This window comes from Aquarana catesbeiana, linkage group LG08 (assembly GCF_042186555.1).
Source record: "Aquarana catesbeiana isolate 2022-GZ linkage group LG08, ASM4218655v1, whole genome shotgun sequence".
Classification (NCBI taxonomy): domain Eukaryota; kingdom Metazoa; phylum Chordata; class Amphibia; order Anura; family Ranidae; genus Aquarana; species Aquarana catesbeiana.
The window spans coordinates 148,169,434-148,196,817 of NC_133331.1; the positions used below are offsets into that span (position 1 = coordinate 148,169,434).

General features: G+C 45.2%; 1 long non-coding RNA gene across 2 annotated transcripts in view; it reads right to left on the reverse strand.

The window, feature by feature from the left end:
* The window catches only part of LOC141105309 (uncharacterized), a 64,201-nt gene extending 43,407 nt beyond the window's left edge, over positions 1 to 20,794 (reverse strand). For both annotated transcript variants that reach the window (XR_012235563.1, XR_012235562.1), the window contains exons 1-2: positions 20,571 to 20,794; positions 10,269 to 10,376 (exon numbers count right to left, since the gene is read on the reverse strand). This is a non-coding gene — a long non-coding RNA (uncharacterized lncRNA). The remainder of the gene's footprint in view (positions 1 to 10,268; positions 10,377 to 20,570) is intronic.
* Positions 20,795 to 27,384: the final 6,590 nt, after the last annotated feature.

Below are 27,384 nucleotides of genomic sequence, written 5' to 3' on the forward strand. Positions count from 1 at the left end.
CCAACGCCAAGCAACCTTCTTGAGATTAAATAATATAAGATATCAATGGTGTTGTGGTAACTTGACACACAAAACACACACAAAAATATTAGGGAGTAAAACTAAAAATAAAATAAAACAAAGATCAGCCTTGAAAAAAATACAAACCCCAAAAAAAACAAAAAAAAACAGCCTTTAAAAAAAAAAGAAAACAACCCAAAAAAAATTTTGTCAGATGTGACAAATCAAAATATATTGAGGGAATCCCGATAAATAATAAAGAAAAAAGTTTGTGAGAAGTCTGTGTGAATATGAGCAGCAAAACTACTTAATTCTTCTCACATTATAAAGAAGAAGAGAGTGCGCTGTATTAAACCATTTTTTACATTGCAGCGTGACGAAAGTGCTGTATCCATTGCGAACGCTAATTTTACCAGACCGAGCTGTTCCGTCTTGGAATTTCTTCTGAGCATGCGTGGCACTTTGTGCGTTGGAACCAGGGGCGGATCCAGGGGGGGCAACGGGTCAATTGCCCCCTCTGAGAATGCTGGGGAGAGGGCAGGCAGCTGGGTCTGCGGGAGAGAGCAGACGGCCGGGCGGGTGACAGTCTGAGACTGACTGTCAGTCTCAGACTATCACCAGCCCCCCCAGCCGTCCGCTCTCTCACCCGCCCACTGTCAGTCACTGACAGTGGGCGGGTGAGAGAGCGGACGGCCGGGGGGGCTGGTGACAGTCTAAGCCTGACAGTGGGGTGGGAGGATGAGAGCGGACGGCCGGGCTGGCCGCTGGTGACATTTAGGGAGCGGCCGGGCTGCTGACCAATCAGGGAGCTGGCGGGCGGGGGAGCAGAGAGATGACATCATCTCTCACCGCCCGCCCTGCATCCCTGCAGTTCTGCCCTCACTGTGCAGGTAGCTACGGGCAGCAGAGAGATTACATCATCTCTCTGCTGCCTGACTGGTAATCTGCTGCCTCACCCTCTGGGATACAGAAAGTGACAATTGTAGCTGTAGCAGGCAAGTGACAATCTTCATCTGGTGGCAGGCGACATGGCAAGTGACAATCCGCAATGTGTGGCATGTGACGTGACAATCCGCATCTGGTGGCAAGGTGACGTGGCAAGTGACAATCCGCATCTGGTGGCAGGTGACGTGGCAAGTGACAATCTTCATCTGGTGGCAGGCGACGTGGCAAGTGACAATCTTCATCTGGTGGCAGGCGACATGGCAAGTGACAATCCGCAATGTGTGGCAGGCGACGTGACAATCCGCATCTGGTGGCAAGGTGACGTGGCAAGTGACAATCCGCATCTGGTGGCAGGTGACGTGGCAAGTGACAATCCGCATCTGGTGGCAGGTGACGTGGCAAGTGACAATCCGCATCTGGTGGCAGGTGACGTGGCAAGTGACAATCCGCATCTGGTGGCAGGTGACGTGGCAAGTGACAATCCGCATCTGGTGGCAGGTGACGTGGCAAGTGACAATCCGCATCTGGTGGCAGGTGACGTGGCAAGTGACAATCCGCATCTGGTGGCAGGTGACGTGGCAAGTGACAATCCGCATCTGGTGGCAGGTGACGTGGCAAGTGACAATCCGCATCTGGTGGCAGGTGACGTGGCAAGTGACAATCCGCATCTGGTGGCAGGTGACGTGGCAAGTGACAATCCGCATCTGGTGGCAGGTGACGTGGCAAGTGACAATCCGCATCTGGTGGCAGGTGACGTGGCAAGTGACAATCCGCATCTGGTGGCAGGTGACGTGGCAAGTGACAAACCGCATCTGGTGGCAGGTGACAAACCGCATCTGGTGGCAGGTGACGTGGCAAGTGACAATTGTAGCAGGCAAGTGACAATCTGCATCTGGGGGCAGGTGACGTGGAAAGGTGACAATCTGCATCTGGTGGCAGGCGATGTGGCAAGTGACAATTGTAGCAGGAAAGTGACAATCCACATCTGGGGGCAGGTGACATGGCAAGTGACAATCTGCAACGGGTGGCAGGTGAAGTGGCAAGTGACAATCTGCAACGTGTGGCAGGTGAAGTGGCAAGTGACAATCCGCATCTGGTGGCAGGCAACGTGACAAGTGACACGCTTGGGGCTCCCACTGATTCTGCATTATGGTGAGTTGAACTATTTCATTTTATATAACAATGTAATAATAGAAAAAATGCGCTTCAATCATCCTGACACCATAACAACCATGGTGCTGTGATGATTGAAGCGCCAACACCAGCCATTTCCCTGATAAATTCCCCCCAAAAAACGTATTTTCTCGCAGTGCCCCTCCCGAGACTAGACTCTGGATCCGCCCCTGGTCACACACGGTCGGAATTGACGCGATCGGATTTTGTTGTTGGAAAATTTTATAGCCTGCTCTCAAACTTTGTGTGTCGGAAAATCCGATGGAAAATGTCCGATGGAGCCCACACACGGTCGGAATGTCCAACAACACGCTCCGATCGGACATTTTCCATCGGAAAATCCGACTGTGTGTACGGGGCATTAGTCTGCCGGAAAATCCGACCGTGTGTACGGGGCATTAGTCTGCCGGAAAATCCGGTTGTGTGTAGGCAAGTGCGTCCGTTCAGAAAGTACGGCGGAAGTCCGTCAGGAAGAACGTCAGACCTAGTTTCCCAGAAAGTCTGTTCGTGTGTACGCGTCATTAGGCTTTTACGGCTGCAACAACACACAACACCGCTCATTTTGGAGTTTATTACTTTCAGAATGATGCAAGTTTTTGCTTTTTATTTTATTTGTGGAGCTGCTGCTGAATTACTGTGTATCTGGATACCATCATTGAGCCGTGGGATGGCTCCTAAGCGTGTTTAGACTCAGTTTCACAGCTGAGTCACAGGCTCTGAGGTGAGCGGCTGTCCCGGGGGGGGGGGGGGTCACTGGATGGCACTTGAGCATGCATTTCTGAGCACTAAGCACTAAGATTATTGCAAGCACGTTGGATTTTCTCTGTACTCTGTATGAACTGTTTTATGGACTTCATATACATTTATTTAATATATTGGATTCACTAATCACGTGCTATATTGTTCTTGGATCTGATATTTACACTTATTGTGTGGCACTTGGCACTTTCTTTGTATTTTGCACTCATCATATGTTACTGTGATATATTATTTTGCATGCCATATTTTTGTCTCATGTAAGTAGATATATATATGATTTTTGATTTACTATATATATTGGCACCGGCTGAATAATTGTTATTTTTGCTTGGACGTCATTACATCCAGCATACCATTTACACATTGCACTTTCAAACACATTGTTTTAGCTTTTAAATATCCATTGCTCTTATTTGTATCTTTTTACACTGAGGCTGGAATGGCCATTTATACAGTATTTTCAGCAAACCATATACACATAATTTTTTTTTAGTATTTGAACATTCTTCAGATTTACATTTACACCTCAGCGCAGCGTATTTTTTGTATACATTCTAATGCACGGCATATGAAACATGTGCTACGTGGGCAGCTAGGTGTTTTCCACACTTGAGGCAATACACCATTGTGGCTCGCAAGGTTTTTCTCTATTTACAGGAATCAAAAAGTCACTCAGGTAAACTTTGCTGACCACCCCATAATATTCCTGAAACTCAGACAAAAACTGTATACCTAACCTGGCCATACACATTTCATAGCCGGCAGCTCAGGTGATTTTGGATAGAGTAATGTTGGCAAGATTTACCTTCACTTTCTGTTTCAAAGAAAACAGGTGAGGTGCCACCATTGCAAGATCTCCCAACAACTTTTGTTCTGTTGTCAACTGGAAAATTTTGGATCAGTGATCATGATCACTAGGACAGAGAGGGTGAATCCACCTAGTGGGGACACGGACCGCAATAACAACCTGATAGGTGTTCTAACATGCTCCCACCTATTTATAACTACTGCAAAACCACTGATAAGTCTTCACAAATCTGTCCAAAGTTCTAATACAGGAAACTATGAAGAAAGTTCCTCCTGTTGGAGACAACTGTGTTCCCCAGGCAAGCTCCAGTCCTATATTTTACAGTACAGTAGCTATTAGTAGACAATTGGAAGTATTCATGCCTCTGGTTATTTACAGTATTAGTTCAGAGTGCACAGAAAGCAAGTCCTAAAAATGGATTCAGTCTAGGTTCACATCTATGCGGCTGCGCTTGATGAGTTTTTTCAGGCACGCTTTTCAGTGCATTTTGCGTTTTTAAAACAGCGTGTTTTATGCATTTTGCATGTAGTTTTCATGCATTTTTTTTCTCTTTAAAAATGCACTGTAAATAGCTGGTTGCTAAGGAGGGGGCCAAGAAGCCGACCGACACGTCCTTAGCAACCGGTGAGTCATCAGCTGTTCCCTGCTGAAAGCTGAATGAAAAAAAAAAAATATATATTACTGGCTAAAAAATGTGCGTAAAAAAAACAGAGTGGGGTTCCCCCCCAGGTCCGTACCATGCCCTTCAGGTCTAGTATGGATTTGGGGGGACCCCCTCATGCCAAAGTAAAAAAAAAAAAATTTAATTTTTTTTAAAAAAATGGCGTGGGGTCCCCCCCAAAATCAATACCAGACCCTTATCCGAGCATGCCGCCTGGCAGGTCAGGAAAGGGAGGGCATGAGCGAAACCCCCCCCCGAACCCCATACCAGGTCGCATGCCCTCAACATAGGAAAGTGGGTGCTTTGGGACAGGAGGGCTCTGCGCTCCCCCACCCCAAAGCACCTTGCCCCCATGTTGATGAGGACAAGGGCCTTTAAGAAGGTGGCTCCAAAACCCTGCCCCCCCCTCCCTATGTGAATGGGTATCGGTTACATCATACCCCTACCCATTCACCAAAAAAAGCAGTGAAATGTGATAAACACACAAAACCGTTTTTTGACAATTCCTTTTTAAATAGCTCTGTCTTCTCTAGCCATCTCTTCCCGCCGTCTTTTCCTTCCCACTGCTGTCTTCTTCCTCGCCACCTGCTAAAAAAAAAATTGAAAAAAGCCGCTCCTGTTCTTTTGATGTCTTCATCTGTTTTGTTGTTGCCCGCTCTCTGCCATCTCTTATATAGCCATGGGGAGTGGCCATCCGATGACATCACCCAGAGAGCTTCACACAAAGCCACAGGTTTTTATAGTACATCATTACAACCTTCTAGCCGCCGGCATCCTAACATCCAACAACACCGTTGGTTGATAAGGGTGACCTTGGATATTTTACATCAAGTGCAACATGGTATGGGTGCAGGTTATACAGTACTATTTCTGGCAGGGCCTTGGAACACAAGTCAGTTAGTCGCTGCCCATTGCTCTGCAATGCATGCTCATTGGCAAGGTGCATTGGGGTGCCATTGAGAACAAATGACACGGCATCACACAACAGCATGCAGCACACATTGAAGGGCAGTACGATAAGGCGCCTTTCACACTTGTGCGACTTGAAAGTCACGCAATTTTGCCCCGGCTTGCAGCAATGCCTGTGTAATCTTGAGGTCTCTGGACCTCAAGTCGCATCAAAGTCAGACCAAAAGTAGTGCAGAGACTACTTTGAAGTCGCTGCGACTTAAAGACGCACAGATAAGAATAGTACTCATTGGAAATAATGGGGTACGACTTATCATGCGACTTTGCAGTCCCAAGTTGCACAAGCGTGAAAGGGGCCTAAGGCAATTGTGTGAATGATACAAGAAAGTTTGAGAGAGTATATGGAGGGGCTAATCCACTGCCAATGGAATGCAACCCCAAGGGCTCTTTCACACTGCCAGCACCCGGGCGTCGGCGGTAAATCGACGCTAGTTTTAGCGGTGCTTTTCCCGTTGTTTTTGTGGCACTTTTCGGGTGCTAGCGGGGCTTTTTTTTAACTCCCGCTAGTGGCCGATTAAAGGGATAAAAGTGCCGGCAAAGCACCGTTGCCAAGGTGCTTTGCAGGCGCTGCCCATTAATTTCAATGGGCAGGGGTCCTTTAGGAAGTATACACCCCTCCTAAAGAGCCTCAAAGAAGCTGCTTTTTTTTAGGTTGACTTTTTTTTTACATCCTGCCAGAGCAGCGCCCCAGTGTGAAAGCCCTCGGGCTTTCACACTGGGATTGCAGATGAGGCTTTTTTCAGGCGCTTTACAGGTGCTATTTTTTAGCGCTAAAGCGCCTGAAATACACCTCCAGTGTGAAAGGGGTCTAATACTGACCACATAAAGTCAGCCTTCAAATGATGCACAAAATGACGTTTCTCATAACCACTTCTCAGTTTTTCATTTCACAGATAACTAGCACACATGACTAACTTGCAAATAAGCAGAATAACAACTAATGTGAGCGGTGGTTTTAGCTGACACTTTTACATTAATTTTATGTAACAGTTCTGGAAAGAAATGAAATTAATCTCTAAAAAAACAGAAAAAAAAACAAACAGTCTCAAATGCTTCCCTACTGTGGATGGCAAACCTTACAAAAGGACATTGGTCTAAGCCAGGTGCTTCCAAACTTTCTAAACAAAGGGCCAGTTTCGTTTACGGTCCTCCAGACATTAGGGGGGCTGGACTGTGGCCACTGGGAGTAGAAACTGTCTTGGCGTCAGTGGGAGTAAACAATGCATCTTTGGCATTGGGGTAGGAATAGTTTCTCATTGTTGGTGTCGGTGGAAGGAATAGTTTCCCACTGTTGGTGTCGGTGAAAGGAATAGTTTCCCATTGTTGGTGTTAGTTTGAGGAATAGTGCCACATCGCTGGCATCAATGGGAGAAATAGTACCCCATTGTTGATGTCAGTAGCAGGAGGGAGGAAGAGTGTCTTGTATCAGCTGAAGGAAAAGTGGCTGGATAAAGGTAAGCAAAGGGCCACATCTGGCCCCTGAGCCGCAGTTTGGAGACACCTGGTCTTAGCCACCACACAGCACCTGCAGCATAATCTCAGTCTAAATTATAATAATAGTTTGTATGTGATTACTTAGCAGTGAGATTGTATGCAGAAGAAAAAAATGGTTTTATAGACCATGTCCAAAACAGAAACACAAGGCGGTAGTCATGAAGAACTATTTAACATTCCTAAAGTATATGCCATTACACACTTTACCTATTCTGGTTATTTCTAATTAACTAGCTAGTAAGCTAGCCACCACACGTGGATGCCCCTGTTCATTAGAGCTGCACAATTAATCGTTAAAAATCGTGATCTCGATTCACCCCCTCTGACAATCTGTCCTGCAAAGTTTGCCGATTCTTTCATATAAACAAGTGGAGAGACTATGTGCTCACTAAGCTGTCAAAAGAAAGCATTGGGGCATTCTGCCAAGTCTTTAACTTGATACATTTTAACTAAGCTTCCTTCTTAGATCAAAGGGAGAAAACTGTGTAAATAAATAATCCAGGCAGTCTGCCAAGTTTTCAACAATATGTAAATGCAGGAAGTTTAACCACTTAAAGTCTAAATCTTTTTCTGACACTTCTTTCTTAAGTTAAAATCAATATTTTTTGCTAGAAAATTACATTATATATATTTTAGCAGAGACCCTAGGGAATAAAATGGCAATTGCTGCAATATTTTATGTCACACTGTATTTGCCCAGCGGTCTTTCAAATGCAATTTTTGGGGAAAAAATACACTTCAATGAATAAAAAAAAAAAAAAAAAAATGAAACAGTAAAAATTAGCCAAATTTTTTTTGCTTTAATGTGAAAGATGATGTTACGCCGAGAGAATCGTGAGAGAATCGCGATCTATCTTCTAAGCAAAAAAATTGTGATTCCCATTTTAGCCAGAATCGTGCAGCTCTACTGTTCATTGATGAAAAATGTTTGTATATTGGGTAGTCACTGGGACAGAAGCCCTTTAAGGTGGTACCCTGCCTTAGGTTGCCTTGGCAGTCATCAGTGTTCCTGGAGAGTTACAGTATAAGAGCAGGATTTGTGGTAAGTGGTGACTTGTTAATTAGCCTTCTCAGCTTTTGGACTCATTCAGGAGGAAAAGTGTAGCCAGGAACCCTTTAATCATTAGCTCCTCCTTTGGAAAAGATGTGGGGGGTAGCATATGGACCTCTCTTACCTGGGGAGGTAAAGGAGATTGCATTCCTCCCACAGAGGGATGCCATGACTATATTCTACCCACTGTTATGGCACGGATCTGTCCTCATCTCTGTACTTTGGGAACTGTTGTAACATTGTTCAAGTATTGTTTGGCAACTCTGCTGCAAAAATAATCAAAAAACAGATTTCTCCATTCACACAATGCAACACAGATGGGTGCTTCTCCCACTACGACTACTGTATTTCTGACTGCCGGCATCAGTAATGGCTATTGTATTTTGACAGTTGGCACCAGCCAAAACTGCAGGGGGTGCATAAGAAGGAGGCAGAGAAACAGTGGGACACTTATCTTCTAAGTGAATTGCTGTGCAGGAGGACATGTCAGCACAAGTCTGACCATTGGAGGACAGGCAGGCTGTGTTCCCAGCTCAACCAGAAAGCTGAAGAGCAAGACCTGATACTACAGGATATTTCCAGTAATCAGAGATAACCCAAGGCTGCCCCTGTAGTTTCAGCAACGTCCCAAGTTGATTGTCATGTTAATACTCTGAATTGTAATTCTTCCTCTGAACCTAGTATCAAGGAATGCTTGAGCACCACCCAGAATAACAGGAAGCAGACTTTAGAACTGTTTGCAGGCGAGTAGACTTTTTTGGAAAAATACTGGAAAGTAGTAGAGCGACAGATTTCTTAAACAATCTGCAGATCTGGAACTGACCAGATTGCTTCATCCTTTATCTTCTCTTGAAATCATCTGTCCCTGTATGATAAACTGATCCCATTTATTCATTGCTGGTCTGTGTGACTTTACAAGAGCTGTAATAGAAGCTATTGCACCTGAGCTGCTACTTCACCGATAACAACCCCTATACAGTCTACCTTTTGGCCACAACACTCCACAGAAAAATGTCTTTTCAGGCTCGGTTCACACCTAAACCAGCTGCGGATTGCACAGAAATGCTGTGCGCCCCTGTTCTCCGTTTCAGGGATGAATCAGGGCAGAATCTTTGCCTCACTTTGGTCCTAAAACGGAGGTAAAGATGCACAGCGTTTCTGTGCAGTGCACTCTGCAGTCGCCCCAGAGACATATAAACCGGTGTCTTGCCGAATAAGTTCCTTCGGCGGATAGGTTCCCCCCCTGTACTGCGCAGGCGCGGCGCCTGCGCAGTACGTACTAATGTCGGCCGCCGGAGATAGCCGAAGCTCAAACGCTTCAATCAGCTGTACACGGCGCCTGCGCTCTGGGTCCAGGTTCCTTCCCCACTATCCAAGTGGACCTAGAGGGGGAATCTAAAAGTGCCGAGCGCAGCGAGGCCGTGCCCGAAGCGAGCCCGCGAGGGGCCCTCTTACAGGCGCTGTGTACAGCTGATTTTCAGCTGTTCCGCTTCCGCTGCATGCGCAGTAGAGGGGGGAACTAATCCGCCGAGCGGAACTTTCTCGGCAGAACACCGGCTCCATAGAGAGCCGGTCACATCCTCCTGCTATGCGAATTGGATGCGGGGGAAAGCCTCATCCAATTCGCATAGGTGCGAACCCAGCATAACTGTCAGGATACCTGAACAGCGGTTAGATCTGATTGGATGCAGTCACTGTTTGGCTGACAAATTTCTGCGCAACCCTATTGATTTTACAATGGGAGGATGTTGAGCAGAAGGGTTCCGACAGGGCAACCCATGGAGTGAAATGTATAGCTAGCCTTAGGAACCTGTTGTAGACTGTTTATTCTGTACCAATGAGGCGCTATTCTTGGCAAAGGACTAGAGACTGGTTGGGACCAAACGAGCTAGAACCCTGGTGGGCCTCAGGCTCAGTTCACACTAATGCGACTCCGAGTTCAACTTTGATGCAACTTTACACTCTCTGGCACTCAATTCGCATTAAAGTAGTGCAGGAACCTTTTCAAAGTTGCTGCGGACTTAAGTTGCATTGATTAATACGAGTGCTGTTGAAATCAATGGGCTGCGACTTGTCGTGTAACTTTTTGTTTGCAAAGTCAAATTACAAGTTGTACGAGTGTAAACAAAGCCTCATGCAAAGGAATTGCAGTGAGCTTATTGTACCACCAGAACCTGTATGCAGAGGATTAAACATCGCTTTCTGTGGTCCCGTTACAGTACACAGATACATTTTGTGATACAGAGGACAGCAAACGGGTGTGGAGCTCTACAAATGGCCACACGTTACAATGAGATTATACAATTTCCTTGAAAGGTGTGGGGCGAAATTGTCCCCACCCCCACGCCTATGGGGCGGTAGCAGACTAAAAGAAAGTTCTAGAGGTTTAAGCTAGTTTGCATACTTACCTGTAATTGGTTGCTGGTGTCTTTAAATGGCTGTCACCTATTTAACCACTTCAGCTCCAGAAGATTTTTCGTGGTATTTGATCACCTCTGCGGTTTTTATTTTTTGCGCTATAAACAAAAAAAAAACAAAATTTTGAAAAAAAACAACATTTCTTACTTTCTGCTATAAAACACATTCAATAATAAAAAAAAAAAAAATCTAATTTCTTCATCAGTTTAGTCCAGGGGTAGGCAACCTTAAAGAGGTGGAGATTAAGGATGAGCTCCGGGGAAATCAGGAAAATGTCTCACTGCCTGTGATTAGCACAGCGCCGTGACGACTCCCTGGTGGGCTCTGCACGTGGAGTGTGCGAACACGCCGGAGCTCATCCTTAGTGGAGATCTACCTGAACAACACAGGAGAAGTCAAAGATCACCAGGCACAGTGTCGCCTTCTCACACCCGATTTAAACCTCTAATTGCCGTACTACTGTGTTGCAAATGCGTGCAAATGGGTTTAAATCGAGTGGTGAGAAGGCAATATATCGCCTCCTCACCACCTATCAACACACACTTGCATGTTGCTTTTCAGAGGAGCAGCACTTGTGAATGAGCCCTTAGCTGCATTCAGCAGCGGCACCTTAGGGCTTGTTCACACATAAAGTTGGGGGTGGTAAAACAGCAGGATATAATAGAAGTCTATGGCTAATAGCAGCAAACCCGCAAGAAAGCTGCATGTACACTGCACTGCACCCACAGTGTGTGTAAACCGCAGTGCATCAGTGTGAAATCAGCCCTATACTATTATGCCCAGTGTAAAGATTCACACTGACCTGAAAATCTCTTCTTTCCTGCTGCTGGCACCACTCAGGACACCCCTTGCCGGGATAAAAGATGGAGTGCAGTTTAGTGTCATTCTGCATGGGACAGGAGCCGGCACTACAGAGGAGGCATCAGATTAAGCGGCTCTTGCTCCCTTCTACTGCTCCAACTTTACAAGCAGCATCTCTGCATTGCACTGTTTGATGATCTGCGATGGCAGGTCAGCAAGCCCAGACTGATCTACCAGTCACCTGTCTGTGATCCACAGGTTGCTGACCCCCGATTTATGCCAATATGTGTTCTGCTACATGTTTTTGGTAAAAAAAAAAAAAAAAAATCCAATAAGCGTTTATTAATTGGTTTGCACAAAACTATGAGATTTTTTAAAATTTGTTTTTTTACTAATTATAGCGGCAATCAGTGACTCATAGCGGGACTGTGATATTGTGATGGAGAAATCAGACACTGACAGTGATTAGTGCTAAAAAAAATGCACGGTCACTGTACTAATGACACTGACAGGAAAGGGGTTAACATCAGGGGCGATCAAAGGGTTAAATGTGTTCCCTGGGAGTGATTACTAAATATGTGGGGGGGGGGGGGGTGCTTTGACTGGGGGAAGGTAAAGATCCATGTTCCTACTTAGCAGAAACACAGGATCAGTACACCCTCCTCTCACAGTCCGCTGTTCTGCCTGTCTCCCGAACGATTGGTGGGTCCCTGCGGACAGCACGTTTGTGTCACAAGAGCTGCAGTCGACAAGGGACAGAAGGAGGCACATCCCACCCCACCACCCTCCCACCTTTATGTCATGCCTTTATTATGAGGTTTTGTCCCTTTTGAGAAAGGGGACTGTATGTGGATTGTATTTTATTAACTTGAGTTTACAATAGCTGAGCTAAGTTAGTATTGGTACAAAAGTTAAATAAACATGTTGCAGTATATTTAAATTTTGTTAAGCTTTTAAGATTAATTTAAATATTTAAAACCTATAATAAAAGGCCGCAGCCTATTAATCCAGAAGTGTGAGTCGAGTTGTTTTTCATTTATTAAATATTGTATTTTGGTCCTGCCTATGGTCCCATTACGATTACCAATAACCAATGTGCGCGTCTGATTTGACACAAACTGAACAGATTGTATAGGCAGGCATTTGCATAGTCCTTGGTAAACCTAGAGAAAATTCTTGCACATTTTGTACCAGTTGACTTTGACACCCCCCTCCTTTAAAGCGACGTTCCGCCCGCCCCTTTAAAAATTAAAAGTCAGCAGCTTCACATACTGTAGCTGCTGACTTTTAACATTAGGACACTTACCTGTCCTGGATCCAGCGATGTCAGCACCGTAGCCAATATTTACATCGGCTGGTCGGGTGCTGCCGCCGCCATTGCGGGTAAGGGAACCCGGTAGTGTAGTCTTTCGGCTTCACGGCTGGGTCCCTACTGCGCATGCACGAAGCGCGCTGCGCTCTCTCACTGGCCCAGCAGAAGGGGAGGGAGGAGGGGGACCAAGCTGCTGGCATTCCCTGCGGCCTGGTCTCCCGGAAGTGGGAACAGGGCACCTGTAAAAAAAAAAAAAAAAAAAAACAAAAAAAAACAAACAGGTACGAGCTCCCCCTCTACCCTGAAAGGGGCCAAATGTGGCACCAGAGGGGGAGAGGAATCAGATAAGTGGAGGTTCCACTTTTGGGTTGAACTCTGCTTTAACTACATAGGCAATCTACCTCCTCTATTCTGCACAACCAATGACAATCCTCCCTGGGCGCGCTCACAGCTGAACTCGGCTCACACTTGTTCTGTCAGTATCTGTGCAGAGAGAGGCTTCACTTCTAAAAGTTTTACCCTGACCATAGCACAAGGCTTTGTACTCATCCAGTAAATAAGATTTATGAGGTTTTATTTAAATCAAATTACTTTAAATAAACTCAACGCAAGATATGAGCACGTCCTACAGGTGTGCTCACTACACATAAGGGGTGGTGGCAGCTACCTCCACATTGCAAGAGGAACACCCACAAATAAGCCGGCTTTATGGGAGGGAAGAGAGAAGCAGAAAGGAGAGCATCTTATTGAAAGATCAGAGCAAGCATATATATTGAAAAAATATGCTATGGAAAAGAAATGAAGACAAGTTAATGAAAAGAGGCACACTAGACTCATGCTACCAGAACACATAGAAAGGAACACTCTACTTTCACTAACAGGAATCCTATTGTACTACACCCAGCTGTGTCAACTATGCTGAGGTTTCAGTCTCATGACCCATGGTGATGCTCTTGGGAGGTGGGAGGCTCTCAAATCAGCAGAGCTTCTGTCACGATTCTTAGGTGGAGATCACGGCTGAGGTCTTAGCACAGGTCACAAGACCACTACCTGTATGCTTTTAGCTTTTTAGATTTTATTTAGGGTGTGCAGGGTAAGTATTAATATGAACTTTAAGGTTCTTTTTGCAAAGAAATTTTGCCTTAATGCCAGGATAGGGAGCATTTTAGGTTCTTGCTGGCAATCGCCTCATTTGTTATACACTGATTTCAGAATGTTATAATTGCGGTGCTTAACCGCTTCAGCCCCCGGAAGATTTTACCCCCTTCCTGACCAGAGCACTTTTTGCAATTCAGCACTGCGTCACTTTAACTGACAATTGCGCAGTCGTGTGACGTTGCACCCAAACAAAATTGATGTCCTTTTTTTCCCCACAAATAGAGCTTTCTTTTGGTGGTATTTGATCACCTCTGCTGTTTTTATTTTTTTGCGCTATAAGCAAAAAAAAGCGTCCATTTTGAAAAAAGAAAAAAAAAACCCCACGCAATATTTTTTACTTTTTGCTATAATAAATATCCCCCAAAAATATATAAAAAAAATATTTTTTTCCTCAGTTTAGGCCGATATGTGTTCTTCTATAGTTTTTTTTTGTTTTTTTTAACCAAAAATATCGCAATAATCGTATATATTGATTGGTTTGTGCAAAAGTTATAGCGGCTACAAAATAGGGGATAGTTTTACAGCATTTTTATTATTAATTTTTTTTTTTTTTACTAGTAATGGCGGCAATCTGCGACTTTTATTGGGACTGCGAGATATTATGGCGGACACGTCAGACAATTTTGACACATTTTTGGGACCATTGGCATTGATACAGCGATCAGTGCTATAAAAATGCATTGATTACTGTAAAAATGTCACTGGTAGGTAAGGGGTTAACACTAGGGGGCGATCAAGGGGTTAATTGTGCTCCCTAGTGTGTGTTCTAACTGAAGGGGGGAGGGGACTGTGTAGGTGAGATGACAGATCGCTGTTCATACTCTGTATGAACAGACGATCAGTCACTTCTCTCCTCAGAGAACTGGAAACTGTGTGTTTACACACACATATCCCGGTTCTCGGTGTGCCCCGAGCGATCGTGGGAGCCCAGCAGTGATCACGACCGCTGGACACTCCGTGGGCGAGTAGGGGGTGCTAGCGCTCCACTAGGCGAAGCGACGTTACATAACATAATTTCGCCCAGCCGTGCCATTCTGCCGCAGTATAACTGTCGGCAAGTGGTTAAAGAAGAACAGCCATTTAAGAAGAAGATCAGCAATTTAATGCTAGCCATAGACCTGTCGAAAAATAGTTCAAATGCGTTTTTGAAAAACGAACACACGGTTGTGAGAGCAAACAATTTTGCCTTCATGTAATGACCGAATTTTGATTTATAAATCATTCAATGGACAAATTAGTTTTTCGTTTGTTTTGTCACATATGCCTAGCGCAAACTGTTCGGGCGAGAAACACATTAACTTTTCAATTTATCATCCGTTTTTCAAACTTTCCCTTCGATTTTTTGGCTCAAAAGCATCACAACTGATTTTCAATTTGTTCCAATTAACTGGAGATAAATGAATAAACTGTCTATATGACAGATTTTCAAATGATTTTTCTCCTTGTGTATGGCACCATAAGTCGCAAGGAAGCATTGATCACTACAGGGCATGGAAGGCAGGAGAGCTGGATCACTACAGGGCGAAAGGGAGAGAGGGAGAGTTCATTTACCACAGGTTTAGGCAGGCATCGTTTACACTGGCTGCTCAGTGCCCGCCCACCCAACCCCTTCAAAGCGCAGCATTGGCTGCAAGCGGGGGGTTGGGGGCGGGCATAGGGGGACACGGGGAGGAGGTGGAGGAGAACTAGCCTACTTCCTCCTCCCTTCTCGTACTAGATGGATCTAGAGCGAGCGAGTCGGCCGGCGGGGGTGGGGGGGTGGTTGAATGGGTGGGCAATGTACTGAAGGAGGCCTAGCCTCGCCAGCTGCAGCGTGGAGCGGCGAGCACCGGATAGAAGGAATTTAACAGCCCACAACCCTGGATACACAAAATACATTTCACATTATCATAAGCATCAACACATAACATCCCACAATGGTTCGATAACAAGGTAAAGTGGTTACAATATTAAATCACATCTCCAAGAGATGAGCAGACAGACAGACTCAATAGGTGACTCAATTAACAATTGGCATGCAGGAGGAACACAATGGGAGAGACATGCTTAACAATAAACACATAACACCTTAATAAACAGACTATAGCAGGAGACCCCAGTATCACGTTGGTTTGAGCTGATGACAGTAACATCTACTCTGAGTCTCACAGTCTAAAGCAGTCATAGTTGGTTTGGGTAGAAAAGACCCAAATCTGTATCCTAGGCCGAGATTCCCAGAGTCTGTGTATTTTGGGGAGACAATCCTGAATCCAAAGCAAGACCACTCCATGGGTCCCCCAGGCACACACCTCCCAAGAATAGAGCCCCTGCAACTGAGTTGAGTTGAGTAACATCTTCATTTTTGATGTGAGACTAGCAGGCAAAAAAAAAAAAAAAAAAGACAAGCATTCCCCCCCCCCCCCCCATCCATCCACTTGCCGCCTTCTGCTGCTCGCCCGGGCTCTCCCATCCCATCGGGAGGTCCGAGTAACCAGCCGGCACGTCCCCCGGCTGGCCTAAGACCTGAACAAATCTGATGCTTCCTTCTGGTCTTGGATCTAGTTACCCCGGAAGCGAAGTCATGACATCACTTCCCGGATTACTGGCATCGTAGCCTCCCTGGCGGTTTTCCCGAGTGTGGCTCGGGGTTAAAATTCAGTATCATTAGCGGTAACCCCGAGCCACACTCGGGATCGCATTGCAGGATCCTGGGGCGGCGTTACTTACCTTGTCCCCGGGATCCTGCGATGTCACCCGCAGTGTCCGAGGGCTCCGTCCTCCTCCGAAGCCTCTCCGTGCCAGGCTCCGTTCCCTGCGAGCGGCGCGACGCACGGAGGCGGAGCCTGGCGGCAAATTCAAAAAAATGTCAAAATCATAACACATACAGTACTGTAATCTTACAGATTACAGTACTGTATGAAATGATTTCACATCCCTTTTGTCCCCAGTGCTCTGGCCCATGCCCTGCATGCAGTTTTACATGATATACACTGTTCTTTCTGCCTGGAAACTGGAGATTGTCCATAGCAACCAAAAAGTGTCCCTTTACGTCAAAAGTGGCTTTAGACCAGCTAGAAAACAGCGATAGTAAATTAGAACACTTGCAGAATTGAGCGATAGTGAATTGTGGGGAAATTTATTTTATTACTATTTTTTTAAATTTTTTTTAATTATTTATTTTTATTTATTATATTATAATTTATGTTTTTGTGTTTCAAACTTTATCATACCCGGGATATCTACTAGACTCTGGTTTGGACAGATTTAAGTGTGTTATTGTTAAGATTTACAGACCTACAATATAAAAACGCCAAATTTCCATGCAAAATAATGGTACCGCTTTCAGCACCTAAAATCCGAAATAATCATACCGCCAGGGAGGTTAAAGGCACCAGTTAAAAAAAAAAAAAAAAAAAAAGTATTAAAAAACATTGACATTTTGAATACTTCATCAGATCCCTCCATAAAGCCATAAAGAGTACCTGTCACTGCCTACTACTGTCACAAGGGATGTTTACATTCCTTGTTTACATTCCTTGTGACAGCAATAACAGTGATAAAAAAAGTGTAAGAATAAAAGTTTTAAATGTACAGAATATCAACACAGAAGTTCTCAAAAAAGATCACTTATCCGGCGCTTAGGAAAATATACTATTATAGTAGAGAAGCAGCTGCTATAATATAAACAAACATTTCTAAAAAGGAAAGCAATCAAAACTACGCTAGCAGCGCTAACTGAAGTTTGAAAGACTAATTTTTAATTTAAATTTATTTTAATTGTAGTTTTAATTGCTTCCTTTTTAGAAATGTACATAATATCGGCTATCGGCCTGAAAGGTGGCTGAAATATCGGTATCGTATCGTCACTGAAAAACACAATATGGGTTGATTCCTAGATGTGAGCATCTGCTGCTGAGTATCAGATAAGTAATATAGCTTTTTTACAGTACACCAGGCCTGTACTACGGAATTGACTCTCTTGAAGTAGCCAAGTTTGCTAGCAAGTTCAGAGGCACACTGCAAGTCAATAAAAAATTGTTTATTAAAGTTGTTTCCACACACTGGGGTGGGCGGGCGTTGACGGTAAAACACTGCTAGCTTTTGTGGCGTTTCACCGTCATTTTAGCGGCGCTATTCGGCCACTATCGGGGCGCTTTTAACCCCCGCTAGTGGCCAAATAAAGGGTTAAATGCACCCAAGTAGCGCCGCTGACGAAGCTCTTTACAGGTGCTTCGGCAGCGGTGCCCATTCATTTCAATGGGCAGGAGCGGTGTATACGCTACTCCTTCACCGCCTCAAAGATGCTGCTCGCAGGACTTTACCGTCCTGCCAGCGCACTGCCCCAGGGTGAAGGCACTCTGGCTTTTACACTAGGACTGCAGGGGAGGTGTTTTTCAGGCGCTTTACAGGTGCGATTTTTAGCCCAAAAGTGCCTGAAAACCTCCCCAGTGTGAAAGGGGTCTAAAGGTGAAAATGCTGCAAGTAGTCATTTAAATTGCTTGATTTTTCTGTGCTTTTAGGTCTCATTTATACATGTGCCTGTCCTCTGAAAAGCGATCTATGATGGATCACTCTTCAGGAGGGATTTGACAGGTGGCTCAGTGGTGATATGTCACCTCACCGCCTCACTGTGTTAACCATTAAAAGTCTAGAGTACCGCTTCAAAACCTCCTGCATTATGTGCAGTCCCAATAGGTCATTTGATGAGACAGATTGTACATTTCTTGCCAAACCATGCCGAAACTTGGCAATGTGTAATGAAGTGTTAAAGTAGAATGGAACCCATAAACAAAAATGTAATATATTGCAGCTTACTGAGTCTTAGAGGAGGTGGCTGCATTAGCTTTCTTTTTGTTCAGCCTTTATTCCCATCTGGGGGCTGGCCAGTAACACACCTCCTGTCTTAGGGTGGCTACATTCACTCTTCCATTGTAAGGAGCATCCTAGCCACCCTTTGACAGCAGCATTGACAATCAGTGGAGTAAATGGGGTTGCTTGTGAAGAGTCCAAGGTGAGGAGGCAATACAATGATCCCTCACTGCCTGTAAATATAGATGGCTCTTCAGAGAGCATTGCACATGTGAACAAGTTCTTATGGTGACACTGACTGCTGTGGCGGTGATCAGGGACACTGTAAGTGGTGTGGCCCCCGGAATCAGGGACACTGTACCTGGTGTGGCCCCCGGAATCAGGGACACTGTACCTGGTGTGGCCCCCGGAATCAGGGACACTGTACCTGGTGTGGCCCCATGATCAGGGACACTGTAACTGGTGTGGCCCCATGATCAGGGACACTGTAACTGGTGTGGCCCCATGATCAGGGACACTGTAACTGGTGTGGCCCCATGATCAGGGACACTGTAACTGGTGTGGCCCCGCTATCAGGGACACTGTACCTGGTGTGGCCCCGCTATCAGGGACACTGTACCTGGTGTGGCCCCGCTATCAGGGACACTGTACCTGGTGTGGCCCCGCTATCAGGGACACTGTACCTGGTGTGGCCCCGCTATCAGGGACACTGTACCTGGTGTGGCCCCGCTATCAGGGACACTGTACCTGGTGTGGCCCCGCTATCAGGGACACTGTACCTGGTGTGGCCCCGCTATCAGGGACACTGTACCTGGTGTGGCCCCATGATCAGGGACACTGTAACTGGTGTGGCCCCATGATCAGGGACACTGTAACTGGTGTGGCCCCATGATCAGGGACACTGCAACTGGTGTGGCCCCGCGATCAGGGACACTGCAACTGGTGTGGCCGGTGATCAGGGACACTGCAACTGGTGTGGCCGGTGATCAGGGACACTGTAACTGGTGTGGCCGGTGATCAGGGACACTGTAACTGGTGTGGCCGGTGATCAGGGACACTGTAACTGGTGTAGCCGGTGATCAGGGACACTGTAACTGATGTGGCCCCGTGATCAGGGACACTGTTAGGGTCCTTTTAACACTGGGGCGGTTTGCAGGCGCTATTGCGCTAATAATAGCGCCTGCAAACCGACCCGAAAGTGCCGCTGCTTTAATTCCAGTGTGAAAGCCCCGAGGGCTTTCACACTGGAGCGATGCGCTGGCAGGACGGTAAAAAAAGTCCTGCCAGCAACATCTTCGGAGCGGTGAAGGAGCGGAGTGTATACCGCTCCTGCCCATTGAAATCAATGGGACGGCGCGGCTATACCGCCGGCAAAGCGCCTCTGCAGAGGCGCTTTGCGGTGGTTTTTAACCATTTCTTGGCCGCCAGCGGGGGGTAAAACCACCCCGCTAGCGGCCGCATACCGACAGTAAAGCGCCGCTTACAATAGCGGCGCTTTACCGCCACCCGCCCCAGTGTGAAAGGACCCTAACTGGTGTGGCCCCGTGATCAGGGACACTGTAACTGGTGTGGCCGGTGTAGAGTTGCCACCTCATCCCTTTAAACCCGAAACACATATGAATTACACAGGTTCTGAGGCTAATTAAATGCAGATAAAGCACCAAGTGAGTTTAATTACAAACTTAATCAGCCACAGAACCTGTGTAATTCATATGTGTTCGGGTTTAAAGGGATGAGGTGGCAACTCTAGGCCGGTGATCAGGGACACTGTAACTCGTATGGCTGGTGATCAGGAACACTGTAAGGCCCCAGTCACATGACCAAGTTGGTGCGCCGCCAACGGTCAGCACCCGGCCATACGTGCTCCTGAGCCAGGCTGTGTGTATTCATAGAACACTTTCTACATTGCACTCTATTGTCTCACAATTTTGTTTCGGACGACGTGTGTTTTCACACATAAAACACATCTTATTGAGGTGACTGGAAGGTGAGCACACAAGTGTCATGTTTTGGCACATTTCTTACATCAGTTTGGTGGAAATGACCAGAGATGACTGCAGTGAAAATATTGCCCCTGCTTACATCAGCTGTGTGTATGAGTCACACTCACAATACAACTAGGTCTGTTACTGTAAGATAGACGGCCTGGCTTTCTGAACACAACAGTAAGTGTACATTAAAGATAAATAGAACACACGCGATGTGGGAGGAATAGAACGCCTGCAGCACCTACCAAGTTTCATTAGTCACAGAACTTCCATCATACAGTCCTGTGGAGGAATCCTGCCATCAGTTCCACAGACATGCTTGGCTTCCTGCCAGTAGTTGCGTGCTTACGTCAGCAGCGCGCACCTGTACACAACGTTTCAGCACAGGCAGCACTCTATTACGTGCTAAAAAGCACAATCCCGCTCACGTGCAGACTGAGACGTCGTCTTCCCTGCCCGGGGCGGTACGGCTCTCAGGTCCTAGTGCCGCTAGGTTATAGTCAATGCTGTAACCCTATTGCCTGTACTGACTATAACACATGTACTTGCAGCTGATCCTGGAATCTCCATAGTTAATACAATAAGGGTCTGTGCACACCGGGGTTAAAAGCACGCCAGTTCTTTTGGCAGAAATGAATGCTCATCTAGAGCGATTTTGTGTACACATAGGTGTGTTTAGCGTCTCTTAAACGCAAATCACAAGAAGTTTTTTTCTGCATCTGAAGGCTACTTTCACACTGATGCGCTTTACAGGCGTTTTAGCGCTAAAAATAGAGCCTGCAAAGCGCCTCTCCTGTCACTCCAATGTGAGAGCCGAGTGTTTTCACACTAGGGCTGTGCGCTCACGGGACGTTAAAGAAAGTCCTACAAGCCGCATCTTTGGAGCAGTTTAGGAGCGGTGACTACACCACGCCTAAAACGCCCCTTCCCATTGAAATGAATGGGCACCGCTGCCGAAGCACCTACAAAGCGATTCGGCAGCGGCACTTTTCAGACGCTATTAACCACTTAAGGACCAGCCTCGTTTTGGATTTTAGGTGTTTACATGTTTAAAACAGTTTTTTTTTGCTAGAAAATTACTTGGAACCCCCAAACATTATATATTTTTTTTATAACACCCTAGAGAATGAAATGGCGGTCAATGCAATACTTTTTTTTGCACCGTATTTGCGCAGCGCACTTTTTTTGGAAAAAAATCACTTTTTTGAATAAAAAAATAAGACAGCAGTAAAGTTAGCCCAATTTTTTTTTATATTGTGAAATATAATGTTAAGTAAATTGAGACCCAACATGTCACGCTTCAAAATTGCTCGCTCGTGGAATGGCAGTTCCCTCAAAAATCTCCATAGGCGACGTTCAAAACTCTACAGGTTGCATGTTTTGCGTTACAGAGGAGGTCTAGGGCTAGAATTATTGCTCTCGCTCTACCGGTCGTAGCGATACCTCACATGTGTGGTTTGACCACCGTTTTCATATGTGGGCGCTACTCGCGTATGCGTTCGCTTCTGCGCGCAAGCTCGTCGGGACGGGGGTTTTTAAAATTTTTTATTTTTATTTTTATTATTTATTTTACATGATTTTATTTATTTTTACACAGTTAAAAAAAAAAAATGTGTCACTTTTATTCCTATTACAAGGAATGTAAACATCCCATCAGATCTCATATTTACACTAAAATGCAATTAAAAAAAAAAAAACTAATTTAAAAAAATGACATTGAAAAAAAATGTGCCTTTAAGACGTATGGGCGGAAGTGACGTTTTGACGTCGCTTCCGGCCATCAGTGTCATGGAGACAAGTGGGCGCCATCTTAGCCTCACTCGTCTCCAGGCACAGCACAGAGAAGGACGCGATCGCCTCCGCCGCTACTGACGGCTCCGGTAAGCAGCAGAGGGCACCGGATCACAGCGGGAGGGCGGGACCCTCTCTCGCCACCGATAAAAGTGATCTTGCGGCGAATCTGCAGCAGAGACCACTTTTATCTTAAAGCCGACCGCCGCACGAAAACGGGGATACCGGGGTTATGGCAGCTAGCTGCTGCCATAACAACGATATCCGCCGCCAAAGTTTGGACGTACATCGACGTGCGGCGGTCGGCAAGTGGTTAACTCCTTCTTTGGCTACTAGCAGGGGTTAAAAGCACCTCACTAGTGGCAGAAAATCGCAGCTAAAACGACAGTAAAGCGCCACTAAAACTAGCGGTGCTTTACCACCGATGCCCCCACCGCCTCAGTGTGAACGTGCCCTAAACATCCTAATGTATATGGACACATAGAATAACCACTTGCCTACCGGCACTTTTACCCCCTGCCTGCCCAGGCCATTTTTCAGCTTTCAGCGCTGTCGCACTTTGAATGACATTTGCGCAGTCATGCAACACTGTACCCATACGACATTTTTATCCTTTTTTCCCCACACAAATAGAGCTTTTTTTGGTGGTATTTAATCACCACTGGGTTTTTTTAAATTTTTTTCTAAACAAACGAATAAAAAGCAAACATTTAGATTTTTTTTTTTAATAGTTTCTGTTATACAATTTTGCAAACATGTAATTGTTCTCCTTCATTGATGTGTGCTGATGAGGCTGCACTGATGGGCACTGATAGGCTGCACTGGTGGGCACTGATATGTGGCACTGAGGCTGCACTCATGGGCACTGATAGGCAGCACTGATGGGCACTGATAGGCAGCACTGATGGGCACTGTTTGGCAGCACAGGTATTTGCTCCCACTTCCGGTGAAAGATCACCGCAGTATCGGCGGTGATCTACAGCATGTCTGGCCCCTCCTCCGCCCCCGCTGTCTTCTGCGAGACACACAGGTCCCAGAAGATAGCAGGCACCAGTCAGAAGGCGCATGCGCAGTAGAGAAACAGGCTGTGGAGCCGCAAGGCTTAACTTCCTGATTCCCTTACTTAAGATGCCGGCTCCTCCACCTGGAGCCGAGGGACGTTTCGGCTTCGGGTGAGGTCATTGCGGGTGCCCTGGACAGGTAAGTGTCCTTATTTTAAAAGTTAGCAGTTGCAGTATTTGTAGCTGCTGACTTTTATTTATTTTTTTGCAGGCAGAACTCCGCTTTAAGGGGCATGGCACCCAGGCATCCTTGTACCCAGGAAATATGCTTTCTTGTGCCACAAGCAAGAGTCTTACAGAAGACTACAAAAAAGACACTCTTCTTTTACATATGGTTTTGTTCATACTTAAAATAATGTTAATGTTAATAATAAAATTCCAGCCCTTTTGCTGTTGACAAGTTGGCAACCTTTACAGGGCTCTGGGACTTCAGCCCGGATCTGCGGGACCCCAGGATTTGATTGAAATCCCACAGAAACCAGGATGATTGGGAGGTATGAATATGTGAATATATATAGTTGTGATTCTCTTCATTCGGTTTTGTCAGACAGCAAATCAAGCAACATTTTTGTAGCTTGAACTCTTTCACTGCCACAGAAGTAGGACTTACATTGCCTGCAGTGGGTGTACACTAGTAAATCCGATTTTCAGATGGCACGTATTCCACATTATAAAATGAATGGCACCCCTGCTCCTCCGCTTACAGCAGAGCATTTTTGATGCAGGTGTGGCAAAGTGTGTTATTTACACGCAGTATTGCACCCACATAGAGCAGAGTATAAACCTAGCCTAATGCCGCGTACACACGATCGGAAATTCGGCCAGCAAAAGTCGGATGTGAGCTTTTGGTCGGAAAATGCGACCATGTGTATGCTCCATTGAACTTTTGCTGGCGGAGTTCCCGCCAGCAAAAGATTGAGAGCAGATTCTCAATTTTTCGGTCGGAAAAAGTTTCTATCCGAAAATGCGATCGTCTGTACAAATTCCGACGCGCAAAATCCTACGCTTGCTCGGAAACAATTCGACGCATGCTAGAAAGCATTGAACTTCATTTTCTCGGCTCGCTGTAGTGTTGTACTTCACCGCGTTCTTGACGGTCGAAAGTTCAGAGTACTTTTGTGTGACCGTGTGTATGCAAGGCAGGCTTGAGCGGAATTCCGTCGGAAAAACCATCCAAGTTTTTTCCGAAGCAAGATTCGCTCGTGTGTACTCAGCATTAGAGTGTTTCATTATAATTTGACACATTCACCAAGTCGTTGGGTTATACTGTACTATAAAAAAAACAAACGTATACAGTTCCTATGAACCCAGAGGGCCATGATGGATTGATGCTGCTGAATTACATCACATGACTTTTGTTTACCTGCCAGGTGTAGCACACATTGCACTTGTGCGACATCGCCATTGGTGTGCGCAGCCTATTGCATTAGGGTGTGCACCCCAGAGCACAAACACACATGTGTGTATATCAGCAGAGAAGTGGACAGTGTCAGTAGAGAAGAGACGGGTGTCAGTAAGGCAGTGGATGGTGTCAGTAGGGCAGTGGATGGTGTCAGTCTTTATTTTTTTTAATTTTTATTATTACTTTTTTAAAAATTTTAAATTATTTTTTACAATATTATTTTTAATTTGTATTTTTTTTACAATTTTTTAGGAGCCCTGTTGGGGGGCTTTGGTGAAATATCAAGGGACTAAACAGAAAGAAATGGACAGTAAACGAATGGGAAGTGCTCTTTGCTGAGCGGCTTTCTGTTCATTCACAAACTGAATCATAGTAAACAGTTTACTATGCTTCAGTTAAGAATGAACACAGGAGCGATCGGTACATATCACTAGAGGTCGACCGATATGGGTTTTTCTCTGGCCGATGCCAAAGCCGATATTTAGAAATCGAGGTGGCCGATGGCCGATATATGATGCCGATTTTTTTTGGGCCGATATATTAGGCCGATTTTTATTTTTTTCCCTTCATCTCATAAAATCTAACAGTTAGACCCCTTTCACACTGAGGCGTTTTTCAAGCGCCTGTAAAACGGCTCCCCTGCAGTCTGTGTGAAAGCTCGAGTGCTTTCACACTGAGGCGATGCGCTGGCAGGATGTTAAAAAAAAGTCCTGCAAGCAGCATCTTTGGAGCGGTGTGTGTATACCTTTCCTCCACCACTCCTGCCCATTGAAATGAATGCGCACCGCTGCCGAAGCGCCTGCAAAGCGTTTCGGCAGCAGCGCTTCAGGGGCGCATTTAACCCCTTCTTCGGCCGCTAGCTGGGTTATAAGCGCCCCGCTAGCAGCCGAATAGCGCCGCTAAAATGACGGTAAAGCGCTGCTAAAATTAACAGCATTTTACCGTCAACGCATGCCCGCTCCAGTGTGAGAGCAGCCTTAAGTAATAAGTGATATAGAAAATTTTTTATATTTAAACATTTATTAAACAAAACAAACCTCCAATCAGTTCACTTGTATGTATAATTTAGATTAAAAAAAAATAACTATATCTTAAATATTAAATACACAAAAACAGGTAATCAAAACTTTTGGACGAAAAAAAATGGGCTTACTTTACTGCTTATTTTTTTTTTTTTTTCATTAGTGTATTTTCTTTAAAAAAATTGCGTTTGAAAGACCGCTGCGCAAATACCGTGTGACATAAAATATTGCAACAACCGCTATTTTATTCCCTAGGGTCTCTGCTAAAAAAAATATATAAAATGTTTGGGGGTTCTAAGTGATTTTCTAGCAGAAAATACAGGATTTTTACTTGTAAGCAACAAGTGTCAGAAAAGATTTAGTCTTTAAATGGTTAAACTGAAAACTTCTCCACTGAGTTCAGTCTATTGATAAAAGAACCTGAAAGAGATACAAATGTATCTTCTTATCAGACTTGGCAGGCTGCCCAGAGGAGGAGAGAAGAAAACTTCAGACAACTTGCAATTGACTTCTAATACAGAAGTCATTTGCAAGTCCCGCTGAATCGGCTTTTTTTATCAGCACAATCTGCCGATGCCGATTAAGTAAAAAAAGCCAAATATCGGCCGATATATCGGTCGACCTCTACATATCACTCAATGTGTTCATTCATTCATCCTGAAACATCCCCCCAGCAGCCAGTGGGAGAGGAGAGGAGGGAAGCTGGCAGCACTGCAGGGGAGAAACGGGACACCAGGAAGTAGGGGGAATCAGCACCGCACAGGGTGATTAGGGTGTGCCCAGGCAGACCCTCTGCGCACTACTATGGACATCACCCTTACAGAAGCAATACAAGTATGGTGGTTTTTTTCTGCCTCTGAACACCCCTCCATGTTAGCCTATGTTTCCATGTACACATAGGCATTTAGAGGCATTTAGAGGCAGAAAAACAACACTGCTAACATGTTCAGAAACACCAGCGTTTTGGCAGAAAAAAAATGTTTGACAAATGTAAATGCATCTGAAAGCGCATTAATGCCAGGTGCGTCAAACGATTTTAGCTTTATTTTGTTTTATTGGTCAGGATAAATTATTCTGGCCAATTAAATGTAATTACACCCAAGCGCCTGACATGCCTTTACACATGTCAAGTGTTTTTTTTTTCCCAAAATGCTACTGGCAGGAGGAAAGGCACTTAGGAGAGCTGGGCAAATGTCCTGCGTGCATGGAGCCTTACAGGTTGACTGTTCGAGTCAGTTTAAACTTCAGACTACGTGGGACATCAAACACTGACACTTTCTACCTACACATGAGAGAACAAGAAGTGATGTGGTGGGAAAATGTAATCAATCTGACAAACCTCTGTAACCTTGTTACCAGGCCTGCAGAGTGCAAAAGGAAGGAAATGAATGTTGAGATAGACACAAATATCTCTATGGCTGTGCCAAGTGTGCAGATCACAAGTTTCAAGGCACTTTTAAATGTTTTAGTGAAATTAACTGAATACCACTACTTCCAGTTCTGCTTTTTTAGCAGCATTTAAAGCATACATAAAGCACAAGCTTTTTTTAGTTTTGGATAGAGTAAGGAATAGTTTAAAGGTTAAAGGCTAAATTCCCTATGTGCTAATATAGCATTATTGTACTTATTTTGCAAAAATAAAACAGTTTTCCATTAATCCTACACAGGCTTACCTCGCTCTCTTCCCATTAATTCTACACAGGCTTACCTCACTCTCTTCATAGCTGTTCAAAAACACTGCTCAATTACTTCTGCCTTACTTCCTGGTCAGACTTTAGGTCAT